The sequence below is a fragment of the Trichomycterus rosablanca genome, unplaced genomic scaffold, assembly GCF_030014385.1.
Source record: "Trichomycterus rosablanca isolate fTriRos1 unplaced genomic scaffold, fTriRos1.hap1 scaffold_48, whole genome shotgun sequence".
NCBI lineage: Eukaryota > Metazoa > Chordata > Actinopteri > Siluriformes > Trichomycteridae > Trichomycterus > Trichomycterus rosablanca.
This window is the reverse complement of record NW_026947247.1, coordinates 227,818-250,559: the sequence shown is the minus strand read 5'-3', so window position 1 is coordinate 250,559 and position 22,742 is coordinate 227,818. Positions and strand designations below refer to the sequence as shown.

General features: G+C 46.2%; 1 protein-coding gene across 1 annotated transcript in view; it reads right to left on the bottom strand.

Moving 5' to 3' along the window:
• The window catches only part of sil1 (SIL1 nucleotide exchange factor), a 255,947-nt gene that overhangs the window by 137,095 nt on the left and 96,110 nt on the right, over positions 1 to 22,742 (bottom strand). The window lies entirely within an intron of this gene.

Below are 22,742 nucleotides of genomic sequence, written 5' to 3'. Positions count from 1 at the left end.
TATCTGAGTCGGGGTTACATCAGTGAGCTTCACGATATAGAGTTGGAACGGCGTCGATATCTCGAACTTTCAAAAAATGAATGGAAGTGAATGGGGACAAAAACCGGGCGTGGCAGGTGGGTGTGGGTTCGAATCCCCATGCTGTATCTGAGTCGGGGTTACATCAGTGAGCTTCACGATATAGAGTTGGAACGGCGTCGATATCTCGAACTTTCAAAAAATGAATGGAAGTGAATGGGGACAAAAACCGGGCGTGGCAGGTGGGCATGGGTTCGAATCCCCATGCTGTATCTGAGTCGGGGTTACATCAGTGAGCTTCACGATATAGAGTTGGAACGGCGTCGATATCTCGAACTTTCAAAAAATGAATGGAAGTGAATGGGGACAAAAACCGGGCGTGGCAGGTGGGTGTGGGTTCGAATCCCCATGCTGTATCTGAGTCGGGGTTACATCAGTGAGCTTCACGATATAGAGTTGGAACGGCGTCGATATCTCGAACTTTCAAAAAATGAATGGAAGTGAATGGGGACAAAAACCGGGCGTGGCAGGTGGGTGTGGGTTCGAATCCCCATGCTGTATCTGAGTCGGGGTTACATCAGTGAGCTTCACGATATAGAGTTGGAACGGCGTCGATATCTCGAACTTTCAAAAAATGAATGGAAGTGAATGGGGACAAAAACCGGGCGTGGCAGGTGGGCGTGGGTTCGAATCCCCAAGCTGTATGTTAGTGGGGTTACATCAGTGGGAAGTGAGCGTGTCTAAATGCTGTATAGAAGAGCTGTAATGTGGGGTGTCGGGTGGGTGAAGACTCACAGGCGTCTCTATCTGAATCCTAGCTCTCGATTTGAGCCGAAGGCCGGTATAGGAACATGCCATTCTAAAAATGAATGGAAGTCAATGGGACCAAAAAACGCTACAAAAGCGGGCGTGGCACGTGAACGGGCGAGCGGATCGAAAACCTGTATACAAGCAGTCCATTCCCGTATGGGCCGGACGATTTGGCGCTGGAACGGGGTCGATATCTCGAAAACTGCGGACGAAGAAAGGGAGACAAAAAACGGGTGGAATAATAATAATAACTAGAGAGTGCATTTCCGGAGAAAATGCGAGTGTGATTGCCGTGTGCCGGTCGGCGGGCGTGCGCAGGTCGGGGGCGCGCATGCGTTTAGAAGTGGTGCGGTGCGTGGGGTGTGAATACTTTCTCCCAGACAGGCCACTGTATCTGTGCACAAGCTGTGGTGTGAGCACAAGTTCACTCTGGGTGTGTTTGAAAAGCCAAACCTGTAAAAAAATGCATTTCTGCACGTTTGTACTGCTTACAAATCAGTACTCATTCATTTACATGTGATTATCACTGCAGGGGCCATGGTATTGCGCAATCTATGATCGGCTGTGTCTCATTTACAGATTTCAGGCATAGTGCACTCAGACTTCGGTCCCTCTTTTAGCATTTAGCAATTCCCATTGATTTCAATGCATCCGTTAGCCTTGAAGCTAACGGATATAAATATCTTTGTTTCTGTTGCAGCGCGAACGATATGACGCTCACTGCAAAGTCTAACTGCACTATAATTTCATTCTGTGCAGCGTTTTCATCTTAAAAATCACTAATACTTTAGTTACAGACCAAAATAAGTCAGATTTTTTGGCGGCCGCCATTTTCTATTCTCAGAACGGCCTGAAGATGCCGTCTACGTCATCACGTTGACGTTCTGTGGAAAGCCAAAGGTGTCAAGATTTTTGTCCAAAAATTCGGGCAAAAACGGGCATAAATGCCACACGGATGGGCGTATCCGGATGATTTTTTGGATTTGGGCGCTAATTAATGACCCGGTCGATCAAGGGTTGGAACGGCGTTGATAGCTCGAAATTCATTTCAAAATGAATGGGAGTCAATGGGGAAAAACGGGCACCTTAAAACGGGCACTGTGCCCACAGTGTTGGTTCGATCAAAAAGTTGTATACAAGCGCTCTATTCCCGTATGGGCCGGACGATTTGGCGCTGGAACGGGGTCGATATCTCGAAAACTGCGGGAGAAGAAGCACGGACAAAAAACGGGCAGAATAATAATAATATATTGAAAACGAAAATAACAATAACAATAGTGTGCTTGCATTCTGCAATCACACTAATAGTGTGCTTGCATTCTGCAATCACACTAACTAGAGAGTGCATTTCCGGAGAAAATGCGAGTGTGATTGCCGTGTGCCGGTCGGCGGGCGTGCGCAGGTCGGGGGCGCGCATGCGTTTAGAAGTGGTGCGGTGCGTGGGGTGTGAATACTTTCTCCCAGACAGGCCACTGTATCTGTGCACAAGCTGTGGTGTGAGCACAAGTTCACTCTGGGTGTGTTTGAAAAGCCAAACCTGTAAAAAAATGCATTTCTGCACGTTTGTACTGCTTACAAATCAGTACTCATTCATTTACATGTGATTATCACTGCAGGGGCCATGGTATTGCGCAATCTATGATCGGCTGTGTCTCATTTACAGATTTCAGGCATAGTGCACTCAGACTTCGGTCCCTCTTTTAGCATTTAGCAATTCCCATTGATTTCAATGCATCCGTTAGCCTTGAAGCTAACGGATATAAATATCTTTGTTTCTGTTGCAGCGCGAACGATATGACGCTCACTGCAAAGTCTAACTGCACTATAATTTCATTCTGTGCAGCGTTTTCATCTTAAAAATCACTAATACTTTAGTTACAGACCAAAATAAGTCAGATTTTTTGGCGGCCGCCATTTTCTATTCTCAGAACGGCCTGAAGATGCCGTCTACGTCATCACGTTGACGTTCTGTGGAAAGCCAAAGGTGTCAAGATTTTTGTCCAAAAATTCGGGCAAAAACGGGCATAAATGCCACACGGATGGGCGTATCCGGATGATTTTTTGGATTTGGGCGCTAATTAATGACCCGGTCGATCAAGGGTTGGAACGGCGTTGATAGCTCGAAATTCATTTCAAAATGAATGGGAGTCAATGGGGAAAAACGGGCACCTTAAAACGGGCACTGTGCCCACAGTGTTGGTTCGATCAAAAAGTTGTATACAAGCGCTCTATTCCCGTATGGGCCGGACGATTTGGCGCTGGAACGGGGTCGATATCTCGAAAACTGCGGGAGAAGAAGCACGGACAAAAAACGGGCAGAATAATAATAATATATTGAAAACGAAAATAACAATAACAATAGTGTGCTTGCATTCTGCAATCACACTAATAGTGTGCTTGCATTCTGCAATCACACTAATAATAATATGACTTTCGGATAACAATAGTGTGCTTGCATTCTGCAATCACACTAATAATAATAACTAGAGAGTGCATTTCCGGAGAAAATGCGAGTGTGATTGCCGTGTGCCGGTCGGCGGGCGTGCGCAGGTCGGGGGCGCGCATGCGTTTAGAAGTGGTGCGGTGCGTGGGGTGTGAATACTTTCTCCCAGACAGGCCACTGTATCTGTGCACAAGCTGTGGTGTGAGCACAAGTTCACTCTGGGTGTGTTTGAAAAGCCAAACCTGTAAACAAATGCATTTCTGCACTTTTGTACTGATTAAAAATCTCTTCTCATTCATTTACATGTGATTATCTCTGTAGGGGCCATGGTATTGCGCAATCTATGATCGGCTGTGTCTCATTTACAGCTTTCAGGCATAGTGCACTCAGACTTCGGTCCCTCTTTTAGCATTTAGCAATTCCCATTGATTTCAATGCATCCGTTAGCCTTGAAGCTAACGGATATAAATATCTTCTTTTCTGTTGCAACGCGAACGATATGACGCTCACTGCTAAGTGTAACTGCACTATAATTTCATTCTGTGCAGCGTTTTCATCTTAAAAATCACTAATACTTTAGTTACAGACCAAAATAAGTCAGATATTTTGTCGGCGGCCATTTTCTATTCTCAGAACGGCCTGAAGATGCCGTCTACGTCATCACGTTGACGTTCTGTGGAAAGCCAAAGGTGTCAAGATTTTTGTCCAAAAATTCGGGCAAAAACGGGCATAAATGCCACACGGATGGGCGTATCCGGATGATTTTTTGGATTTGGGCGCTAATTAATGACCCGGTCGATCAAGGGTTGGAACGGCGTTGATAGCTCGAAATTCATTTCAAAATGAATGGGAGTCAATGGGGAAAAACGGGCACCTTAAAACGGGCACTGTGCCCACAGTGTTGGTTCGATCAAAAAGTTGTATACAAGCGCTCTATTCCCGTATGGGCCGGACGATTTGGCGCTGGAACGGGGTCGATATCTCGAAAACTGCGGGAGAAGAAGCACGGACAAAAAACGGGCAGAATAATAATAATATATTGAAAACGAAAATAACAATAACAATAGTGTGCTTGCATTCTGCAATCACACTAATAACTAGAGAGTGCATTTCCGGAGAAAATGCGAGTGTGATTGCCGTGTGCCGGTCGGCGTGCGTGCGCGCTTATCCGAACGCCGTATCGAAGCTGGGAGCAGCGTCGACGGGCCGGACGGCTCAGAGTCGGAACAGCGTCGACGTCCGGACGTCTCAGAAACGGGCGTGGCAGACGGGCGGGGCTGCGTATGACCATGCTGTATCCAAGTCGGGGTGTCATCAGTGGGCTAAACAAATTAGAGTTGGAACGGCGCTGATATCTCGAAATATTACAAAGTGGGCGTGGCAGGCGGGCGGGGCTGTGTATGACCATGCTGTATCCAAGTCGGGGTGTCATCAGTGGGCTAAACAAATTAGAGTTGGAACGGCGCTGATATCTCGAAATATTACAAAGTGGGCGTGGCAGGCGGGCGGGGCTGTGTATGACCATGCTGTATCCAAGTCGGGGTGTCATCAGTGGGCTAAACAAATTAGAGTTGGAACGGCGCTGATATCTCGAAATATAAAAAAAGTGGGCGTGGCAGGCGGGCGGGGCTGCGTATGACCATGCTGTATCCAGGTTGGGGTGTCATTAACTGCCCGGATGATTTACAGTTGGAACGGCGTTGATATCTTGAAATTTCCAAAAAATGAATGGAAGTGAATGGGGCTGAAAACCGGGCGTGGCAGGTGGGCGTGGGTTCGAATCCCCATGCTGTATCTGAGTCAGGGTTACATCAGTGGGCTGTACAATTTAGAGTTGGAACGGCGTTGATATCTCGAACTTTCAAAAAACAGAATGGAAGTAAATGGGGCTCTTATAGGTTAAATAAAGGTTATAGAAATAACCATTAAATAACCATTCAAAAAAAATGAATGGAAGTCAATGGTATTGCGCAATCTATGATCGGCTGTGTCTCATTTACAGCTTTCATTCATAGTGCACTTACACAGTGCTCACACTTCGGTCCCTCCTTTAGCATGTAGCCATTGCCATTGATTTGAATGCATTTGTTAGCCTTGAAGCTAACGGATATAAATATCTTCTTTTCTGTTGCAACGCGAACGATATGACGCTCACTGCTAAGTGTTACTGGCTTATAATTTCATTCTGTGCAGCGTTTTCACCTTAAAAATCACTAATACTTTAGTTACAGACCAAAATAAGTCAGATTTTTTGGCGGCGGCCATTTTCTGTTCTCAGAACGGACTGAAGATGCCGCCTACGTCATCACGTTAACGTTCTGTGGAAAGCCAAAGGTGTCAAGATTTTAGTCCAAAAATTCGGGCAAATACGGGCATAAATGCCACACGGATGGGCGTATCCGGATGATTTTTTGGATTTGGGCGCTAATTAATGACCCGGTCGATCAAGGGTTGGAACGGCATTGATAGCTCGACATTTTTTTCAAAATGAATGGGAGTCAATGGGGCAAAACGGGCACCTTAAAACGGGCACTGTGCCCACAGTGTTGGTTCGATCCAAAAGCTGTATACAAGCAGTCCATTCCCGTATGGGCCGGATGATTTGGCACTGGAACGGGGTCGATATCTCGAAAATTGCGGACGAAGAAAGGGAGACAAAAAACGGGCGGAATGGCAATAATATATTGAAAACGAAAATAACAATTAGAGAGTGCATTTCCGGAGAAAATGCGAGTGTGATTGCCGTGTGCCGGTCGGCGGGCGTGCGCAGGTCGGGGGCGCGCATGCGTTTAGAAGTGGTGCGGTGCGTGGGGTGTGAATACTTTCTCCCAGACAGGCCACTGTATCTGTGCACAAGCTGTGGTGTGAGCACAAGTTCACTCTGGGTGTGTTTGAAAAGCCAAACCTGTAAAAAAATGCATTTCTGCACGTTTGTACTGCTTACAAATCAGTACTCATTCATTTACATGTGATTATCACTGCAGGGGCCATGGTATTGCGCAATCTATGATCGGCTGTGTGTCATTTACAGCTTTCAGGCATAGTGCACTCAGACTTCGGTCCCTCTTTTAGCATTTAGCAATTCCCATTGATTTTAATGCATCCGTTAGCCTTGAAGCTAACGGATATAAATATCTTTTTTTCTGTTGCAACGCGAATGATATGACGCTCCCTGCTAAGTGTAACTGCAGTATAATTTCATTCTGTGCAGCGTTTTCATCTTAAAAATCACTAATACCTTAGTTACAGACCAAAATAAGTCAGCTTTTTTGGCGGCCGCCATTTTCTATTCTCAGAACGGGCTGAAGATGCCGCCTACGTCATCACGTTGACGTTCTGTGGAAAGCCAAAGGTGTCAAGATTTTTGTCCAAAAATTCGGGCAAAAACGGGCATAAATGCCACACGGATGGGCGTATCCGGATGATTTTTTGGATTTGGGCGCTAATTAATGACCCGGTCGATCAAGGGTTGGAACGGCGTTGATAGCTCGAAATTTTTTTCAAAATGAATGGGAGTCAATGGGGCAAAACGGGCACCTTAAAACGGGCACTGTGCCCACAGTGTTGGTTCGATCCAAAAGCTGTATACAAGCAGTCCATTCCCGTATGGGCCGGACGATTTGGCACTGGAACGGGGTCGATATCTCGAAAATTGCGGACGAAGAAAGGGAGACAAAAAACGGGCGGAATGGCAATAATATATTGAAAACGAAAATAACAATAACAATAGTGTGCTTGCATTCTGCAATCACACTAACTAGAGAGTGCATTTCCGGAGAAAATGCGAGTGTGATTGCCGTGTGCCGGTCAAGCGGGCGCGCGTCTCCCAATGCTTTATCCAACTCAGGGAGTCATCAGTGGGCTTTACGATTTAGAATTGGAACGGCGTCGATATCTCGAACTTTCAAAAATTGAATGGAAGTGAATGGGGACAAAAACCGGGCGTGGCAGTTGGGCGTGGGTTTGAATTCCCATGCTGAATCTGAGTCTGGGTTACATCAGTGAGCTTTATGATATAGAGTTGGAACGGCGTCGATATCTCGAACTTTCAAAAAATGAATGGAAGTGAATGGGGACAAAAACCGGGCGTGGCAGGTGGGTGTGGGTTCGAATCCCCATGCTTTATCTGAGTCGGGGTTACATCAGTGAGCTTTACGATATAGAGTTGGAACGGCGACGATATCTCAAACTTTCAAAAAATGAATGGAAGTGAATGGGGAAAAAAACCGGGCGTAACAGGTGGGTGTGGGTTCGAATCCCCATGCTTTATCTGAGTCGGGGTTACATCAGTGAGCTTTACGATATAGAGTTGGAACGGCGTCGATATCTCAAACTTTCAAAAAATGAATGGAAGTGAATGGGGACAAAAACCGGGCGTGGCAGGTGGGTGTGGGTTCGAATCCCCATGCTGTACCCAAGTCGGGGTTACATCAGTGAGCTTTACGATTTACAGTTGGAACGGCGTTGATATCTCAAACTTTAGAAAAATGAATGGAAGTGAATGGGAACAAAAACCGGGCGTGGCAGGTGGGCGTTGGTTCGAATCCCCATGCTGTATCTGAGTCGGGGTTACATCAGTGGGCTTAACGATTTAGAGTTGGAACGGCGTTGATATCTCGAACTTTTAAAAAATGAATGGAAGTGAATAGGGACAAAAACCGGGCGTGGCAGGTGGGTGTGGGTTCGAATCCCCATGCTGTTCCCAAGTCGGGGTTATATCAGTGGGCTTTACGATTTAGAGTTGGAACGGCGTTGATATCTCAAACTTTCAAAAAATGAATGGAAGTGAATGGGGACAAAAACCGGGCGTGGCAGGTGGGTGTGGGTTCGAATCCCCATGCTGTACCCAAGTCGGGGTTACATCAGTGAGCTTTACGATATAGAGTTGGAACGGCGTCGATATCTCAAACTTTCAAAAAATGAATGGAAGTGAATGGGGACAAAAACCGGGCGTGGCAGGTGGGTGTGGGTTCGAATCCCCATGCTGTACCCAAGTCGGGGTTACATCAGTGAGCTTTACGATTTACAGTTGGAACGGCGTTGATATCTCAAACTTTAGAAAAATGAATGGAAGTGAATGGGAACAAAAACCGGGCGTGGCAGGTGGGCGTTGGTTCGAATCCCCATGCTGTTCCCAAGTCGGGGTTATATCAGTGGGCTTTACGATTTAGAGTTGGAACGGCGTTGATATCTCGAACTTTCAAAAAATGAATGGAAGTGAATGGGGACAAAAACCGGGCGTGGCAGGTGGGTGTGGGTTCGAATCCCCATGCTGTTCCCAAGTCGGGGTTATATCAGTGGGCTTTACGATTTAGAGTTGGAACGGCGTTGATATCTCAAACTTTAGAAAAATGAATGGAAGTGAATGGGAACAAAAACCGGGCGTGGCAGGTGGGCGTTGGTTCGAATCCCCATGCTGTTCCCAAGTCGGGGTTATATCAGTGGGCTTTACGATTTAGAGTTGGAACAGCGTTAATATCTCGAACTTTCAAAAAATGAATGGAAGTGAATGGGGACAAAAACCGGGCGTGGCAGTTGGGCGTGAGTTCGAATCCCCATGCTGTATCTGAGTCGGGGTTACATCAGTGAGCTTTACGATATAGAGTTGGAACGGCGTCGATATCTCAAACTTTCAAAAAATGAATGGAAGTGAATGGGACTCTTATAGGTTAAATAAAGGTTGTAGAAGTAACCATTCAACAACCATTCAGAAAAAATGAATGGAAGTCAATGGGACCAAAAAACGGTAAAAAAACGGGCGTGGCAGGTGAACGGGCGGGCGGTTTGAAAAGCAAAAAACAAGAAGTTATTTCAATAACGGGCCGGACGATATATAGTTGGAACGGCGTCGATATCTCAAAATTTTTTCAAAAATGAATGGAAGTGAATGGGACAAAATTTCCGGAAAAACGGGCGTGGCGGGTGAACAAGCGGGCGGATCGAAAACCTGTATACAAGCAGTTGATTCCCGTATGGGCCGGACGATTTGGCGTTGGAACGGGGTCGATATCTCGAAAACTGCGGACGAAGAAAGCCGGACAAAAAACGGGCAGAATAATAATAATAACTAGAGATGTGCATTTCCGGAGAAAATGCGAGTGTGATTGCCGTGTGCCGGTCGGCGGGCGTAACCCAATGCTTTATCCAAGTTTGGTGTGTCATCAGTGGGCTTTACGATTTAAAATTGGAACGGCGTCGATATCTCAAACTTTCAAAAAATGAATGGAAGTGAATGGAGCCGAAAACCGGGCGTGGCAGCTGGGCATGGGTTCGAATCCCCATGCTGTATCTGAGTCGGGGTTACATCAGTGGGCTTTACGATTTATAGTTGAAACGGCGTTTATATCTCAAACTTTCAAAAAATGAATGGAAGTGAATGGGGACAAAAACCGGGTGTGGCAGGTGGGCGTGGGTTCGAATCCCCATGCTGTATCTGAGTCGGGGTTACATCAGTGAGGTTTATGATATAGAGTTGGAACGGCGTTAATATCTCGAACTTTCAAAAAATGAATGGAAGTGAATGGGGCTGAAAACCGGGCGTGGCAGGTGGGCGTGGGTTCGAATCCCCATGCTGTACCCAAGTCGGGGTTACATCAGTGGGCTTTATGATTTAGAGTTGGAACGGCGTTGATATCTCGAACTTTCAAAAAATGAATAGAAGTGAATGGGGAAAAAAACCGGGCGTGGCAGGTGGGCGTGGGTTCGAATCCCCATGCTGTACATGAGTCAGGGTTACATCAGGGGGCTTTACGATTTAGAGTTGGAACGGCGTTGATATCTCGAACTGTGAATGGGACCAAAAACCGGGCGTGGCAGGTGGGTGTGGTTTCGAATCCCCATGCTGTATCTGAGTCGGGGTTACATCAGGGGGCTTTACGATTTAGAGTTGGAACGGCGTTGATATCTCAAACTTTCAAAAAATGAATAGAAGGGAATGGGGACAAAAACCGGGCGTGGCAGGTGGGTGTTGGTTCGAATCCCCATGCTGTACCCAAGTCAGGGTGTCATCAGTGGGCTTTACGATTTAGAGTTGGAACGGCGTTGATATCTCGAACTTTCAAAAAATGAATGGAAGTGAATGGGACCAAAAACCGGGCGTGGCAGGTGGGCGTGGTTTCGAATCCCCATGCTGTACCTGAGTCGGGGTAACATCAGTGAGCTTTACGATATAGAGTTGGAACGGCGTTGATATCTCAAACTTTCAAAAATTGAATGGAAGTGAATAGGGCCGAAAACCGGGCGTGGCAGGTGGGTGTGGGTTCGAATCCCCATGCTGTATCTGAGTCGGGGTAACATCAGTGAGCTTTACGATATAGAGTTGGAACGGCGTTGATATCTCGAACTTTCAAAAAATGAATGGAAGTGAATGGGACCAAAAACCGGGCGTGGCAGGTGGGTGTGGGTTCGAATCCCCATGCTGTACCTGAGTCGGGGTTACATCAGTGAGCTTTACGATTTAGAGTTGGAACGGCGTCGATATCTCAAATTTTCAAAAAATGAATGGAAGTGAATGGGGACAAAAACCGGGCGTGGCAGGTGGGTGTGGGTTCGAATCCCCATGCTGTATCTGAGTCGGGGTAACATCAGTGAGCTTTACGATATAGAGTTGGAACGGCGTCGATATCTCAAACTTTCAAAAAATGAATGGAAGTGAATGGGGACAAAAACCGGGCGTGGCAGGTGGGTGTGGGTTCGAATCCCCATGCTGTATCTGAGTCGGGGTTACATCAGTGAGCTTCACGATATAGAGTTGGAACGGCGTCGATATCTCGAACTTTCAAAAAATGAATGGAAGTGAATGGGGACAAAAACCGGGCGTGGCAGGTGGGCGTGGGTTCGAATCCCCATGCTGTATCTGAGTCGGGGTTACATCAGTGAGCTTCACGATATAGAGTTGGAACGGCGTTGATATCTCGAACTTTCAAAAAATGAATGGAAGTGAATGGGGTCAAAAACCGGGCGTGGCAGGTGGGTGTGGGTTCGAATCCCCATGCTGTATCTGAGTCGGGGTTACATCAGTGAGCTTCACGATATAGAGTTGGAACGGCGTCGATATCTCGAACTTTCAAAAAATGAATGGAAGTGAATGGGGACAAAAACCGGGCGTGGCAGGTGGGTGTGGGTTCGAATCCCCATGCTGTATCTGAGTCGGGGTTACATCAGTGAGCTTCACGATATAGAGTTGGAACGGCGTCGATATCTCGAACTTTCAAAAAATGAATGGAAGTGAATGGGGACAAAAACCGGGCGTGGCAGGTGGGCATGGGTTCGAATCCCCATGCTGTATCTGAGTCGGGGTTACATCAGTGAGCTTCACGATATAGAGTTGGAACGGCGTCGATATCTCGAACTTTCAAAAAATGAATGGAAGTGAATGGGGACAAAAACCGGGCGTGGCAGGTGGGTGTGGGTTCGAATCCCCATGCTGTATCTGAGTCGGGGTTACATCAGTGAGCTTCACGATATAGAGTTGGAACGGCGTCGATATCTCGAACTTTCAAAAAATGAATGGAAGTGAATGGGGACAAAAACCGGGCGTGGCAGGTGGGTGTGGGTTCGAATCCCCATGCTGTATCTGAGTCGGGGTTACATCAGTGAGCTTCACGATATAGAGTTGGAACGGCGTCGATATCTCGAACTTTCAAAAAATGAATGGAAGTGAATGGGGACAAAAACCGGGCGTGGCAGGTGGGCGTGGGTTCGAATCCCCAAGCTGTATGTTAGTGGGGTTACATCAGTGGGAAGTGAGCGTGTCTAAATGCTGTATAGAAGAGCTGTAATGTGGGGTGTCGGGTGGGTGAAGACTCACAGGCGTCTCTATCTGAATCCTAGCTCTCGATTTGAGCCGAAGGCCGGTATAGGAACATGCCATTCTAAAAATGAATGGAAGTCAATGGGACCAAAAAACGCTACAAAAGCGGGCGTGGCACGTGAACGGGCGAGCGGATCGAAAACCTGTATACAAGCAGTCCATTCCCGTATGGGCCGGACGATTTGGCGCTGGAACGGGGTCGATATCTCGAAAACTGCGGACGAAGAAAGGGAGACAAAAAACGGGTGGAATAATAATAATAACTAGAGAGTGCATTTCCGGAGAAAATGCGAGTGTGATTGCCGTGTGCCGGTCGGCGGGCGTGCGCAGGTCGGGGGCGCGCATGCGTTTAGAAGTGGTGCGGTGCGTGGGGTGTGAATACTTTCTCCCAGACAGGCCACTGTATCTGTGCACAAGCTGTGGTGTGAGCACAAGTTCACTCTGGGTGTGTTTGAAAAGCCAAACCTGTAAAAAAATGCATTTCTGCACGTTTGTACTGCTTACAAATCAGTACTCATTCATTTACATGTGATTATCACTGCAGGGGCCATGGTATTGCGCAATCTATGATCGGCTGTGTCTCATTTACAGATTTCAGGCATAGTGCACTCAGACTTCGGTCCCTCTTTTAGCATTTAGCAATTCCCATTGATTTCAATGCATCCGTTAGCCTTGAAGCTAACGGATATAAATATCTTTGTTTCTGTTGCAGCGCGAACGATATGACGCTCACTGCAAAGTCTAACTGCACTATAATTTCATTCTGTGCAGCGTTTTCATCTTAAAAATCACTAATACTTTAGTTACAGACCAAAATAAGTCAGATTTTTTGGCGGCCGCCATTTTCTATTCTCAGAACGGCCTGAAGATGCCGTCTACGTCATCACGTTGACGTTCTGTGGAAAGCCAAAGGTGTCAAGATTTTTGTCCAAAAATTCGGGCAAAAACGGGCATAAATGCCACACGGATGGGCGTATCCGGATGATTTTTTGGATTTGGGCGCTAATTAATGACCCGGTCGATCAAGGGTTGGAACGGCGTTGATAGCTCGAAATTCATTTCAAAATGAATGGGAGTCAATGGGGAAAAACGGGCACCTTAAAACGGGCACTGTGCCCACAGTGTTGGTTCGATCAAAAAGTTGTATACAAGCGCTCTATTCCCGTATGGGCCGGACGATTTGGCGCTGGAACGGGGTCGATATCTCGAAAACTGCGGGAGAAGAAGCACGGACAAAAAACGGGCAGAATAATAATAATATATTGAAAACGAAAATAACAATAACAATAGTGTGCTTGCATTCTGCAATCACACTAATAGTGTGCTTGCATTCTGCAATCACACTAACTAGAGAGTGCATTTCCGGAGAAAATGCGAGTGTGATTGCCGTGTGCCGGTCGGCGGGCGTGCGCAGGTCGGGGGCGCGCATGCGTTTAGAAGTGGTGCGGTGCGTGGGGTGTGAATACTTTCTCCCAGACAGGCCACTGTATCTGTGCACAAGCTGTGGTGTGAGCACAAGTTCACTCTGGGTGTGTTTGAAAAGCCAAACCTGTAAAAAAATGCATTTCTGCACGTTTGTACTGCTTACAAATCAGTACTCATTCATTTACATGTGATTATCACTGCAGGGGCCATGGTATTGCGCAATCTATGATCGGCTGTGTCTCATTTACAGATTTCAGGCATAGTGCACTCAGACTTCGGTCCCTCTTTTAGCATTTAGCAATTCCCATTGATTTCAATGCATCCGTTAGCCTTGAAGCTAACGGATATAAATATCTTTGTTTCTGTTGCAGCGCGAACGATATGACGCTCACTGCAAAGTCTAACTGCACTATAATTTCATTCTGTGCAGCGTTTTCATCTTAAAAATCACTAATACTTTAGTTACAGACCAAAATAAGTCAGATTTTTTGGCGGCCGCCATTTTCTATTCTCAGAACGGCCTGAAGATGCCGTCTACGTCATCACGTTGACGTTCTGTGGAAAGCCAAAGGTGTCAAGATTTTTGTCCAAAAATTCGGGCAAAAACGGGCATAAATGCCACACGGATGGGCGTATCCGGATGATTTTTTGGATTTGGGCGCTAATTAATGACCCGGTCGATCAAGGGTTGGAACGGCGTTGATAGCTCGAAATTCATTTCAAAATGAATGGGAGTCAATGGGGAAAAACGGGCACCTTAAAACGGGCACTGTGCCCACAGTGTTGGTTCGATCAAAAAGTTGTATACAAGCGCTCTATTCCCGTATGGGCCGGACGATTTGGCGCTGGAACGGGGTCGATATCTCGAAAACTGCGGGAGAAGAAGCACGGACAAAAAACGGGCAGAATAATAATAATATATTGAAAACGAAAATAACAATAACAATAGTGTGCTTGCATTCTGCAATCACACTAATAGTGTGCTTGCATTCTGCAATCACACTAATAATAATATGACTTTCGGATAACAATAGTTTTCTTGCATTCTGCAATCACACTAATAATAATAATAACTAGAGAGTGCATTTCCGGAGAAAATGCGAGTGTGATTGCCGTGTGCCGGTCGGCGGGCGTGCGCAGGTCGGGGGCGCGCATGCGTTTAGAAGTGGTGCGGTGCGTGGGGTGTGAATACTTTCTCCCAGACAGGCCACTGTATCTGTGCACAAGCTGTGGTGTGAGCACAAGTTCACTCTGGGTGTGTTTGAAAAGCCAAACCTGTAAAAAAATGCATTTCTGCACGTTTGTACTGCTTACAAATCAGTACTCATTCATTTACATGTGATTATCACTGCAGGGGCCATGGTATTGCGCAATCTATGATCGGCTGTGTCTCATTTACAGATTTCAGGCATAGTGCACTCAGACTTCGGTCCCTCTTTTAGCATTTAGCAATTCCCATTGATTTCAATGCATCCGTTAGCCTTGAAGCTAACGGATATAAATATCTTTGTTTCTGTTGCAGCGCGAACGATATGACGCTCACTGCAAAGTCTAACTGCACTATAATTTCATTCTGTGCAGCGTTTTCATCTTAAAAATCACTAATACTTTAGTTACAGACCAAAATAAGTCAGATTTTTTGGCGGCCGCCATTTTCTATTCTCAGAACGGCCTGAAGATGCCGTCTACGTCATCACGTTGACGTTCTGTGGAAAGCCAAAGGTGTCAAGATTTTTGTCCAAAAATTCGGGCAAAAACGGGCATAAATGCCACACGGATGGGCGTATCCGGATGATTTTTTGGATTTGGGCGCTAATTAATGACCCGGTCGATCAAGGGTTGGAACGGCGTTGATAGCTCGAAATTCATTTCAAAATGAATGGGAGTCAATGGGGAAAAACGGGCACCTTAAAACGGGCACTGTGCCCACAGTGTTGGTTCGATCAAAAAGTTGTATACAAGCGCTCTATTCCCGTATGGGCCGGACGATTTGGCGCTGGAACGGGGTCGATATCTCGAAAACTGCGGGAGAAGAAGCACGGACAAAAAACGGGCAGAATAATAATAATATATTGAAAACGAAAATAACAATAACAATAGTGTGCTTGCATTCTGCAATCACACTAATAACTAGAGAGTGCATTTCCGGAGAAAATGCGAGTGTGATTGCCGTGTGCCGGTCGGCGTGCGTGCGCGCTTATCCGAACGCCGTATCGAAGCTGGGAGCAGCGTCGACGGGCCGGACGGCTCAGAGTCGGAACAGCGTCGACGTCCGGACGTCTCAGAAACGGGCGTGGCAGACGGGCGGGGCTGCGTATGACCATGCTGTATCCAAGTCGGGGTGTCATCAGTGGGCTAAACAAATTAGAGTTGGAACGGCGCTGATATCTCGAAATATTACAAAGTGGGCGTGGCAGGCGGGCGGGGCTGTGTATGACCATGCTGTATCCAAGTCGGGGTGTCATCAGTGGGCTAAACAAATTAGAGTTGGAACGGCGCTGATATCTCGAAATATTACAAAGTGGGCGTGGCAGGCGGGCGGGGCTGTGTATGACCATGCTGTATCCAAGTCGGGGTGTCATCAGTGGGCTAAACAAATTAGAGTTGGAACGGCGCTGATATCTCGAAATATAAAAAAAGTGGGCGTGGCAGGCGGGCGGGGCTGCGTATGACCATGCTGTATCCAGGTTGGGGTGTCATTAACTGCCCGGATGATTTACAGTTGGAACGGCGTTGATATCTTGAAATTTCCAAAAAATGAATGGAAGTGAATGGGGCTGAAAACCGGGCGTGGCAGGTGGGCGTGGGTTCGAATCCCCATGCTGTATCTGAGTCAGGGTTACATCAGTGGGCTGTACAATTTAGAGTTGGAACGGCGTTGATATCTCGAACTTTCAAAAAACAGAATGGAAGTAAATGGGGCTCTTATAGGTTAAATAAAGGTTATAGAAATAACCATTAAATAACCATTCAAAAAAAATGAATGGAAGTCAATGGTATTGCGCAATCTATGATCGGCTGTGTCTCATTTACAGCTTTCATTCATAGTGCACTTACACAGTGCTCACACTTCGGTCCCTCCTTTAGCATGTAGCCATTGCCATTGATTTGAATGCATTTGTTAGCCTTGAAGCTAACGGATATAAATATCTTCTTTTCTGTTGCAACGCGAACGATATGACGCTCACTGCTAAGTGTTACTGGCTTATAATTTCATTCTGTGCAGCGTTTTCACCTTAAAAATCACTAATACTTTAGTTACAGACCAAAATAAGTCAGATTTTTTGGCGGCGGCCATTTTCTGTTCTCAGAACGGACTGAAGATGCCGCCTACGTCATCACGTTGACGTTCTGTGGAAAGCCAAAGGTGTCAAGATTTTAGTCCAAAAATTCGGGCAAATACGGGCATAAATGCCACACGGATGGGCGTATCCGGATGATTTTTTGGATTTGGGCGCTAATTAATGACCCGGTCGATCAAGGGTTGGAACGGCGTTGATAGCTCGACATTTTTTTCAAAATGAATGGGAGTCAATGGGGCAAAACGGGCACCTTAAAACGGGCACTGTGCCCACAGTGTTGGTTCGATCCAAAAGCTGTATACAAGCAGTCCATTCCCGTATGGGCCGGATGATTTGGCACTGAAACGGGGTCGATATCTCGAAAATTGCGGACGAAGAAAGGGAGACAAAAAACGGGCAGAATGGCAATAATATATTGAAAACGAAAATAACAATAACAATAGTGTGCTTGCATTCTGCAATCACACTAATAATAATAATAATATGACTTTCGGATAACAATAGTGTGCTTGCCTACAGCAATCACACTAACTAGAGAGTGCATTTCCGGAGAAAATGCGAGTGTGATTGCCGTGTGCCGGTCGGCGGGCGTGTGCAGGTCGGGGGTGCGCATGTGTTTAGAAGTGGTGCGGTGCGTGGGGTGAGAATACTTTCTCCCAGACAGGCCACTGTATCTGTGCACCAGCTGTGGTGTGAGCACAAGTTCACTCTGGGTGTGTTTGAAAAGCCAAACCTGTAAAAAAATGCATTTCTGCACGTTTCTACTGCTTACAAATCAGTACTCATTCATTTATATGTGATTATCACTGTAGGGGCCATGGTATTGCGCAATCTATGATCGGCTGTGTGTCATTTACAGCTTACAGGCAGAGTGCACTCACACAGTGCTCACACTTCGGTCCCTCTTTTAGCATGTAGCAATTCCCATTGATTTTAATGCATGCGTTAGCCTTGAAGCTAATGGATATAAATATCTTTGTTTCTGTTGCAGCGCGAACGATATGACGCTCACTGCCAAGTCTAACTGCACTATAATTTCATTCTGTGCAGCGTTTTCACCTTAAAAATCACTAATACTTTAGTTACAGACCAAAATAAGTCAGATTTTTTGTCGGCCGCCATTTTCTGCTCTCAGAACGGCCCGAAGATGCCGCCTACGTCATCACGTTGACGTTCTATGGAAAGCCAAAGGTGTCAAGATTTTTGTCCAAAAATTCGGGCAAAAACGGGCATAAATGCCACACGGATGGACGTATCCGGATGATTTTTTGGATTTGGGCGCTAATTAATGACCCGGTCGATCAAGGGTTGGAACGTTGTTGATAGCTCGAAATTTTTTTCAAAATGAATGGGAGTCAATGGGGCAAAACGGGCACCTTAAAACGGGCACTGTGCCCACAGTGTTGGTTCGATCCAAAAGCTGTATACAAGCAGTCCATTCCCGTATGGGCCGGACGATTTGGCACTGGAACGGGGTCGATATCTCGAAAATTGCGGACGAAGAAAGGGAGACAAAAAACGGGCGGAATGGCAATAATATATTGAAAACGAAAATAACAATAACAATAGTGTGCTTGCATTCTGCAATCACACTAATAATAATAACTAGAGAGTGCATTTCCGGAGAAAATGCGAGTGTGATTGCCGTGTGCCGGTCGGCAAGCGTGCGCAGGTTGGGGGTGCGCATGCGTTTAGAAGTGGTGCGGTGCGTGGGGTGTGAATACTTTCTCCCAGACAGGCCACTGTATCTGTGCACAAGCTGTGGTGTGAGCACAAGTTCACTCTGGGTGTGTTTGAAAAGCCAAACCTGTAAAAAAAATGCATTTCTGCACGTTTGTACTGCTTACAAATCAGTACTCATTCATTTACATGTGATTATCACTGCAGGGGCCATGGTATTGCGCAATCTATGATCGGCTGTGTCTCATTTACAGCTTTCAGGCATAGTGCACTCAGACTTCGGTCCCTCTTTTAGCATTTAGCAATTCCCATTGATTTCAATGCATCCGTTAGCCTTGAAGCTAACGGATAGAAATATCTTTTTTTCTGTTGCAACGCGATCGATTTGACGCTCACTGCTAAGTGTAACTGCACTATAATTTCATTCTGTGCAGCATTTTTACTTTAAAAATCACTAATACTTTAGTTACAGACCAAAATAAGTTCGTTTTCAAATCGGCAGCCATGTTGCTTTTTCGGAACAGTCCGAGGTGGTTGCCTACGTCATCACGTTGACGTGTTATGGAAGGCCAAAGGTGTAAAAATTTTTCTCTCAAAATTCGGGCAAAAACGGGCATAAATGCCACACAAATGGGCGTATCCAGATGATTTTTTGGATTTGGGCGCTAATTAATGACCCGGTCCATCAAGAGTTGGAACGGCATTTATAGCTCGAAATTTTTTTCAAAATGAATGGGAGTCAATGGGGCAAAACGGGCACCTTAAAACGGGCACTGTGCCCACAGTGTTGGTTCGATCCAAAAGCTGTATACAAGCAGTCCATTCCCGTATGGGCCGGACGATTTGGCACTGGAACGGGGTCGATATCTCGAAAATTGCGGACGAAGAAAGGGAGACAAAAAACGGGCGGAATGGCAATAATATATTGAAAACGAAAATAACAATAACAATAGTGTGCTTGCATTCTGCAATCACACTAATAATAATAATATGACTTTCGGATAACAATAGTGTGCTTGCCTACAGCAATCACACTAATAACTAGAGAGTGCATTTCCGGAGAAAATGCGAGTGTGATTGCCGTGTGCCGGTCAAGCGGGCGCGCGTCTCCCAATGCTTTATCCAACTCAGGGAGTCATCAGTGGGCTTTACGATTTAGAATTGGAACGGCGTCGATATCTCGAACTTTCAAAAATTGAATGGAAGTGAATGGGGACAAAAACCGGGCGTGGCAGTTGGGCGTGGGTTTGAATTCCCATGCTGAATCTGAGTCTGGGTTACATCAGTGAGCTTTATGATATAGAGTTGGAACGGCGTCGATATCTCGAACTTTCAAAAAATGAATGGAAGTGAATGGGGACAAAAACCGGGCGTGGCAGGTGGGTGTGGGTTCGAATCCCCATGCTTTATCTGAGTCGGGGTTACATCAGTGAGCTTTACGATATAGAGTTGGAACGGCGACGATATCTCAAACTTTCAAAAAATGAATGGAAGTGAATGGGGAAAAAAACCGGGCGTAACAGGTGGGTGTGGGTTCGAATCCCCATGCTTTATCTGAGTCGGGGTTACATCAGTGAGCTTTACGATATAGAGTTGGAACGGCGTCGATATCTCAAACTTTCAAAAAATGAATGGAAGTGAATGGGGACAAAAACCGGGCGTGGCAGGTGGGTGTGGGTTCGAATCCCCATGCTGTACCCAAGTCGGGGTTACATCAGTGAGCTTTACGATTTACAGTTGGAACGGCGTTGATATCTCAAACTTTAGAAAAATGAATGGAAGTGAATGGGAACAAAAACCGGGCGTGGCAGGTGGGCGTTGGTTCGAATCCCCATGCTGTATCTGAGTCAGGGTTACATCAGTGGGCTTAACGATTTAGAGTTGGAACAGCGTTGATATCTCGAACTTTTAAAAAATGAATGGAAGTGAATAGGGACAAAAACCGGGCGTGGCAGGTGGGTGTGGGTTCGAATCCCCATGCTGTTCCCAAGTCGGGGTTATATCAGTGGGCTTTACGATTTAGAGTTGGAACGGCGTTGATATCTCAAACTTTCAAAAAATGAATGGAAGTGAATGGGGACAAAAACCGGGCGTGGCAGGTGGGTGTGGGTTCGAATCCCCATGCTGTACCCAAGTCGGGGTTACATCAGTGAGCTTTACGATATAGAGTTGGAACGGCGTCGATATCTCAAACTTTCAAAAAATGAATGGAAGTGAATGGGGACAAAAACCGGGCGTGGCAGGTGGGTGTGGGTTCGAATCCCCATGCTGTACCCAAGTCGGGGTTACATCAGTGAGCTTTACGATTTACAGTTGGAACGGCGTTGATATCTCAAACTTTAGAAAAATGAATGGAAGTGAATGGGAACAAAAACCGGGCGTGGCAGGTGGGCGTTGGTTCGAATCCCCATGCTGTTCCCAAGTCGGGGTTATATCAGTGGGCTTTACGATTTAGAGTTGGAACGGCGTTGATATCTCGAACTTTCAAAAAATGAATGGAAGTGAATGGGGACAAAAACCGGGCGTGGCAGGTGGGTGTGGGTTCGAATCCCCATGCTGTTCCCAAGTCGGGGTTATATCAGTGGGCTTTACGATTTAGAGTTGGAACGGCGTTGATATCTCAAACTTTAGAAAAATGAATGGAAGTGAATGGGAACAAAAACCGGGCGTGGCAGGTGGGCGTTGGTTCGAATCCCCATGCTGTTCCCAAGTCGGGGTTATATCAGTGGGCTTTACGATTTAGAGTTGGAACAGCGTTAATATCTCGAACTTTCAAAAAATGAATGGAAGTGAATGGGGACAAAAACCGGGCGTGGCAGTTGGGCGTGAGTTCGAATCCCCATGCTGTATCTGAGTCGGGGTTACATCAGTGAGCTTTACGATATAGAGTTGGAACGGCGTCGATATCTCAAACTTTCAAAAAATGAATGGAAGTGAATGGGACTCTTATAGGTTAAATAAAGGTTGTAGAAGTAACCATTCAACAACCATTCAGAAAAAATGAATGGAAGTCAATGGGACCAAAAAACGGTAAAAAAACGGGCGTGGCAGGTGAACGGGCGGGCGGTTTGAAAAGCAAAAAACAAGAAGTTATTTCAATAACGGGCCGGACGATATATAGTTGGAACGGCGTCGATATCTCAAACTTTCAAAAAATGAATGGAAGTGAATGGGGACAAAAACCGGGCGTGGCAGGTGGGTGTGGGTTCGAATCCCCATGCTGTACCCAAGTCGGGGTTACATCAGTGAGCTTTACGATTTACAGTTGGAACGGCGTTGATATCTCAAACTTTAGAAAAATGAATGGAAGTGAATGGGAACAAAAACCGGGCGTGGCAGGTGGGCGTTGGTTCGAATCCCCATGCTGTTCCCAAGTCGGGGTTATATCAGTGGGCTTTACGATTTAGAGTTGGAACGGCGTTGATATCTCGAACTTTCAAAAAATGAATGGAAGTGAATGGGGACAAAAACCGGGCGTGGCAGGTGGGTGTGGGTTCGAATCCCCATGCTGTTCCCAAGTCGGGGTTATATCAGTGGGCTTTACGATTTAGAGTTGGAACGGCGTTGATATCTCAAACTTTAGAAAAATTAATGGAAGTGAATGGGAACAAAAACCGGGCGTGGCAGGTGGGCGTTGGTTCGAATCCCCATGCTGTTCCCAAGTCGGGGTTATATCAGTGGGCTTTACGATTTAGAGTTGGAACAGCGTTAATATCTCGAACTTTCAAAAAATGAATGGAAGTGAATGGGGACAAAAACCGGGCGTGGCAGTTGGGCGTGAGTTCGAATCCCCATGCTGTATCTGAGTCGGGGTTACATCAGGGGGCTTTACAATTTAGAGTTGGAACGGCGTTGATATCTCAAACTTTCAAAAAATGAATGGAAGTGAATGGGGACAAAAACCGGGCGTGGCAGGTGGGTGTGGGTTCGAATCCCCATGCTGTATCTGAGTCGGGGTTACATCAGTGAGCTTTACGATATAGAGTTGGAACGGCGTCGATATCTCAAACTTTCAAAAAATGAATGGAAGTGAATGGGACTCTTATAGGTTAAATAAAGGTTGTAGAAGTAACCATTCAACAACCATTCAGAAAAAATGAATGGAAGTCAATGGGACCAAAAAACGGTAAAAAAACGGGCGTGGCAGGTGAACGGGCGGGCGGTTTGAAAAGCAAAAAACAAGAAGTTATTTCAATAACGGGCCGGACGATATATAGTTGGAACGGCGTCGATATCTCAAAATGTTTTCAAA